Source organism: Tympanuchus pallidicinctus, unplaced genomic scaffold (genome assembly GCF_026119805.1).
Source record: "Tympanuchus pallidicinctus isolate F22 unplaced genomic scaffold, pur_lepc_1.0 scaffold23, whole genome shotgun sequence".
Classification (NCBI taxonomy): domain Eukaryota; kingdom Metazoa; phylum Chordata; class Aves; order Galliformes; family Phasianidae; genus Tympanuchus; species Tympanuchus pallidicinctus.
This window is the reverse complement of record NW_026294740.1, coordinates 7071802-7078799: the sequence shown is the minus strand read 5'-3', so window position 1 is coordinate 7078799 and position 6998 is coordinate 7071802.

Below are 6998 nucleotides of genomic sequence, written 5' to 3'. Positions count from 1 at the left end.
AAGGTGCCGAAGCATGCGAGGAGTAAGGAGAGAGAAAAAAAAAACACGCTTGTGGTTATGCTTGTTCTCATTGATTGCAAAATAAGACAGTGCTCCTTTCAGAGAGATTCTTTCTCCCCGCATTTCAGCCTCTGTAGATAAATAGGGCTTTGAAGAGGCTTCTAGATCTTCTAAAAATCTGTGGTCTAAACTTACTGCGTTTGAGCAGATAACAGCCTTATTCTTGGGACTGATGCTACCTTGTGAGGTCAAATGTACCCGTAAAAGTACAAAAAAAAACAAAAAAAAAAAGTGAAGCCAATCTCTAAATGACAAATGTTCCAGAAGTCAGTACAATGACATTAACAGCGCACAGAAACACACAGAGCCTGCAAACCCCCTAATTAGATGAGTAATCCTCATGTGAGTGCTGAAGTCATTGGCCCTAGATCACTTTGGTGTACACCACAGGACTTTTGGAAAATAAGATCTGCATGCAATACCATCCAAATGAGGCAGATTCCGTGTGGACACATACATCTGCCTAGATTAATCCCCCTTTGCATCACTGGGGCCTTTAAGTGTTCATAATATTCCCCTGTTTTGAAATTTAAGACCTGCAACTGTGAAGATGATTGATTTCAGGAAGAAGTATGAAAACAAACAGCTTTGAAACAGCATTAGCCTGTAGTGAGGCTGACAGCAGACCGTCCCTAGGCCATAGAGCATAAGAACTGCACTGCAAAGCCAGCAGGGGAATGATTTTCAATTTACAGTGTTTTGGGGAAAAAACATCTCCTATTCGTAGGGGCCTCGTGGGGAGCACTAATAAAAGCTAGAAACAAAAAACCTGTTTTTGAATGTGCTGAGACTGTCCCTGTGAGTTCAGCATAGTTTGATTTTGAAATAGTGAAATCAAAGTGAAAGCAGGGTTGGGGATTAGGAAGAAGTTAAACAGGGTGCTTTGTGCTTCAAAACCAGTTGCTGTGCAATTGCTGTAGTTGGATGTTTGCTGCTTGGGTAATCAGGCAAACTACCATGAGCTGGTTTTAAAATGAAGCTTAGGTAAAGCAGAGCCACAGAAGCATCTGAGACTTGGGCAACACCATTAGTTTTGCAGCTTGACTGATGCAACCACATTGGTCAATCCTCCTTTCAGCTGGCTGCCTTCAATGGCTATTTAATCAACAGGGCTGTGAGAGAAACTGCTCTTGTCCTCTGCTGCAGTGCAAAAAAACCTCTGGTGGCCTTTGGGTGTTCTTGAGCACTGCTGTGCCACAGCAGTGGTGGTGGCTGTGAGGAGCTGCTTCTCTGGCTGGAATAGTTTCTATGTGTTGGTAAAGCCAAATCTCCCAGGATCTCCAGGATATCCAACAGATTGGGGCACAGGGGCTGTAGGCACAGAATAGAAATTGAGGTGCTAACTGAGGAAGCTTTTCTGGGAAAGAGATGAAGTGTCTCCCATATCTCAAATGTGAAAAAATAGCTCATCTCTGGCTTTTAAAGTACAGATTTAGAAGGAGGCTGCAGGTAGGGGCGAGAGGCTGAATTTCTTCACACCTGGGGAAGACAGTCAAGCAGAGACAGCAGTGTAATGCCAGCCATCAGCAGGACAGCCCTCACTCTGATGCATGCTTTGCTGGGAAGAATACATCAGGAGCTGGCTTTCCTTTCCTCATGGGCCTGAGATTGCAGTAGCTCTGTTTCATGTGCAGTAGTTTTTGATACTAACAATCTCAACTCATTATCTCTAAAACCAGTCCAGAGCGTGGCTAATAAATTCTGCTCGATTTTCAATGAAGGAAACTTTGTATGACAGATGTTGGTTTGCGTTCTGCAGCCCGCATGTACGTATTTAAGCTTTAAAGATGAGATGCAGGTGAAGAAGCACGGAAACCAGCTTCCAGAAGAAGCTCCCAGCCAGGGCATTCTGCACGCTGCTGTTTGACACAAGGAGGGTTAGGTACCTTTGGTATTTTCTGGCTTTCCCCTGGCTTAGTATTTAAATTCCAGCCAAGCTCTCCTCTATCAGACAGATAAAAGCCAGCTAATGATGGTATACCTGGTCTTTGTGTGAAATCTGCTGCACAAAAGAGATCTTGGCATGGGATCTTGCATTAGGTTATCGGCCTTACCCAGTGGTATCACGATCATCGATGCAAAGGAGGAAGAAGACATTGCAGTGCAGCCTTCAGAGGTGTAATCAGCATGAGCTGTGTAGCAGCAAAGCAGCAGCCTGAGCTGCTCTGCGATCTGCAGGCAATAAATGCTGCCATCTGGTGCCCCGTGTCCCGCCACACACTTGTTGGTGCTGGGAACATCAGCACACAGCAATCTGTGCATTTCTGTTAAATGGAGAGAACAGCATTTGCTTAATATTTGGATTATCTAACGATCTGCCTGCACCTCCATTAGCTTTTAGTATTTATTTAAGGAAAAGCCACTGCCTTCACAGAATCAAGTAGTCCAGCTAGTAAGACCTTGCATGTAGGAATATGCAAAGTATGCCTTGCATTCTCCTGTTGCCTTGATGAATTAATGTCAGGACATCTATTGTTTTTTCTCTTCTTGATTGGTTCAAATCCTTTGTTTGATGTTGTGACATCAGACGTAAAAATGGGCAGTACAGAGAGAAGCAGCAGCAATGGGCAGCACATCTTTGTGACAGTAATCAAACAGAATGGATCTTCTGCAAATGTGGCTGGTCAGATTCTAACCTGGAGCTGGGGGCTGGGGAGGGGTGGAGGGGTCACCCAGTGGAAGCGTGGCTGCCAGGTGCATGCAGGATGTTTTGTTGCTGCAGTGCATCACATTGCTTTAGATTGAAGGGCTACAATTATAAAAACCAAGGAGGCTCTATCACATTGCTGGCACACACAGCGCATGCCAAGCAAGCCTTCACTGACATTTCAAAGCCCTATTGTTTTTAAAGTGGGTTCTGTCCATCTGGGAAACTTTTCTATTATCTTGTGGGGAGGGAGCAGCATGTAGGGCAGAGGAGGGAGGCACAAACTTACATCAGCAGTCACTCGGCTCTGTAGCTGGTTTGTTAGATGTCTGTCCAGGCATTGTTCAGATGTCAGTCCAGACCAAGAATAGTGGATGTGGCCGACAGCACGACGTGTTTGCTTTGCCACCTGCTTTCAGAGAAAAGCCCATAAGTAAAGGGCTGTTTTGAATCTTTTGGTGTGTATTTAGCTTGCAACAAAACAGTGCCTCAGACGATGCTCCAAGAGGGAGCTGCCCCAGACAGCTTATACATTAGAAGCAAGGGATCTGAGGATCCGTCCCAACAGAACTATTTGCATTTTGCTGCAAAACAAACAGGGGGTTACTGTTTGACGTGCATTCCTGGAAAAGAAGTCAACTGCAGCCACACACTATTTCATTGCTCTTTGATTCAGTGTGCGTCAGAGAGACCGTCCGAGTTGGGAATCACATTTGCCAGCTGCTTTAGCAGTTCATGAACTATTGAAGGTGCCCAGATGTTGTAGAAAGTTAACAATGCAAATGAAAGGAGGGCTGCATACAAACTGCTGCTCCTCTTTCCCATCTCCTCCCCTCTCCCCAGAGGACTGACCCTCACAAGCTCTTTTTTTTTTTTGCAGCGTTTCAGTCTGTTTTTTTTATCTCCCAGCTCTCATAACTCCCACTCTCCCACTCTCATAACTACACAGCACTCTGAGCAGGCTCTGTTTCCCCATCTTCAGTCACAGCTGAGGGTCCCTGAAGTCCTTCGGACACCTAGGCAAGGAGTTTCCATAAATGCTGTCAAGACATGCCTTTATGAGTTCATCTAGTAATTCTTGCCCCACTCTTGAGGTGCAGTTTAACTCCTCTCCTAGATGCAGCTCCATAGGTCAGGAAAGTGAAGTTCAAGTTGAACGTGGTTGAGTGGTAGATAGGACACAATAATCTGTGTTTGAATTTAATCGAGGTTTCACAGCTTTTTCTGTTTAATTGAACTCATCCTTCAATAAGCACTACGTGACACACCTCAGCTAATCAATCATGCCACCCCAGCTGCATTGCCTCCCTCATGCTGCTCAGCATTTACTCAGGAGGTAAAACGTTCCCAGCATTGCCTCTTGGGTGCTGGAAGCCTTCCAGCTGGAGCCACGCTGAGTGTGCTACAGGCTGTGCTGTAGCAGGCACGTCTTGCAGATGGAAACAGATTCCCTGACTGGCCTATCTTTAAGATCTGGGCACTTCAGGGCATTTTTTTTTTCTTTGGCTCTTGCTTACTGTGTTTTGAGACTTACCAGTCATTTTCTTCTTCAAAGTAACATATGGAAATGATTTGAGAACTGCCGGAGCAAACTTGTTTTGCAATGGGGACCATTTCACACAGCTGTCTGCCCAGTTGATGTGTGGCAGGAGCAAAGAAGGGTTCCATGCACCATCCAGGGTCCAGGAGGTCTTTATCCCACAGCACAGAACACGACAGGGTTAGAGCAGGAAGCTCAGGTGGTAGCTGTCAGATGGCATGGATTTTGATCATAGTAATTCCTTGTTCTGTTCTTTTATGACCTAAATGATTTCTCTTTCATGTGGCAAAGTTACAGATGTTGATACCAGATCTACTTACTTATCCAGAGGCTCAGACTGCGTGGCAAACAGAGCACATTGCTGTGCACTGTGGTGGGCACCAATTTTCTCTCCTTGCATACCAGTAAATTGAAGTGTCACACTGAGAGCTGTCAAGTTCATGTATACAGTCAACTCCAGAGTTTGGCCTTGGACGTAGAAGCCCCCAAATTGTCTCCTGTTAAGCAGGATTAAGGTTTTTTTCTGCCATTTCTAATCTATGGGTCTTCCTATTAATCACACTGCATCATCTGAGTGGGAGATGATGTGCAGCAGCAATAGACAGTTACTTTCTATGCTCATTAAAACTTGAACTAAATTACCAGAAGATATATCCGAAGTACACAGCACAAACTCTACCTCTGACATTGCCAGGGTCCACAGTGAGCTCACAAGCTTTTCTTCTGCTGAGTTTGATTTCTGCTGGATGTGAGTTTCAGAGCTTTGGGACTGATGGCTGTTACTCTTGATAGAAGAAACCTTCCTGTATCACCAAAGCTTTTTCATTCCCTGCATCAAGGTGGTGCACACAGCAGTCACTGGGACCAAGCGTTGTACGTTGGGCTGTGCTTCTTTGGATCCTGTTTGACACATATACATCACTTATGTGATTTAACATGTAGACCTGGGAGGGGGGTGACATTAGCCTGCTCTAATCATAGAGTTGTTTGATTCATTTGCTTTCAGTCCCAGTGTCTTGTCTGAGATGATGGTACCTCATGGGCAGAAATGACACTAAGTTGGGAGGGTATCATTAGCGGAACTCCCTGCTGTTACAACTGCATTCCAGATACCCACAGGCCTTGTCAATTCTGCTGCCATGAAGAACCTATCAGGAACCTTTTTTCTTCCTCTATACATGCAGCAGGGATAGACTTCTTCTGTGCCCTTATTTCTCACTGTGGCTTATCTTCCTTTCCTCAACCTCCCTACTCACTGCCCCACTGTCAGACTGCAGTTCTTTGTGGAGATATTTTTCCTTGCCTAGTGATCCAGTGACTCTTCAGCCACTTCACCTTCAAGCTGCTCTCATGCTCCTCTAGCTCTTCTCATAGCCTCTCCCTGTGCCATCCTGTTCCATCTGCAGTTTTCTTACCCAGCAGCCTTGGCCCAGCCTTCCTTCCCTTCAGCAGTTCTGTTGTGCTGCTCTGCTCTCATCTGCTTCCTTGGTGAATGCTGCAATGCTTTATGCTCACAGGATAATACTGAGTCAGTATCTCTGTGGGGTTTACAGGATTGCATGGTGGTAAAAAGTGTAGAAAGCCTTGCTTTTTTTCCTTCCCACTGACCATTCTCAGCTTCTATTACTGTTGAACACCATGTTGATAAACAGCACCATAAAAATTAAAGTCATAAATTTAGCCTTTGTAAGAACTTCTGGGAAGCTTTGTTAAAAAGCAAACAAATTATCTCTAGGGATAGTTCAGATGCTTCTCACAGACAAATTTATTGGTCTTTTATGAGACCAGGAATATGTAATCCTACATGACTTAACGCAGAATGGAGGTAAACAAAATGCCTAAGAATGACGATGTGCCGTTCTCACTCCATCAGTGAAGGAAGTGTGACGACCTTGAAGAGGGGTGCTGGTTTTAATCATGAAAATGGTGCAGCTGGCTCCTTCATTATGAAGATGAAGCAGAAGTGGCCAACTACATGAACTGAAGAGCAGAGGAGTGGTCTTACAGCTCCAGGTCCTCCAAGGTACCAGGTAGCCAACTCCTCTAAATTTGCAGGGCCCTCAGTATCTTTGTATATTCCAGGCCATGGATTCCTACACATCCACAGTGTCTGTCCTTTTAACTCTTGGCTTGGGAGAGCATGTAAAATAATAGTAACTGCTGCTTGAAGCCAGATGTAGGTTTGACATAACTACTGAATCCTGTGAATGCCAACCAAGGATGAACTTGGCCTGTGGCACTTCCCTTTGCTATTTCCTTCCAAAAAGAACAAACTTCAGGCAGTGTTTCTTGGTTTAAAAATGACAGTAATCAGACTCCTAAAATCCAGTAAGTCCTATCTGCAGCTTTCTGCAAGTCTGCGCAGTGGCACAGGATGATTCACAGCCCTGCCTGGGGAGTCGCCTCCCCTCATCCATTCTCAGACTCCGACGGTGTTTACCAGTCTAGGAAAATGAGTGTCCCACCAGGAGGACATGTGATGGTCACCATCACTGAAGTCACTGCTGCGCCAACCCGTGGTTCTTGCTGTCGGGGTTTGAGCCGGGACTGACTTCTGGATTTGTCTACAAACTAGATCATACAATGCTGCGTTAGGACAGCGTCTCTTACAGGATGGGAGATGAAACTGAATCAGAAAAACGATTCAATGGAATTCTTATTAAATGCAACGAGACACAATGAGTGCAGCTCTGTGAAATCACAGGCTCACCTTCCCCCTGTGCCCCATGGCTTGCTGGCTCTGTCACTCTC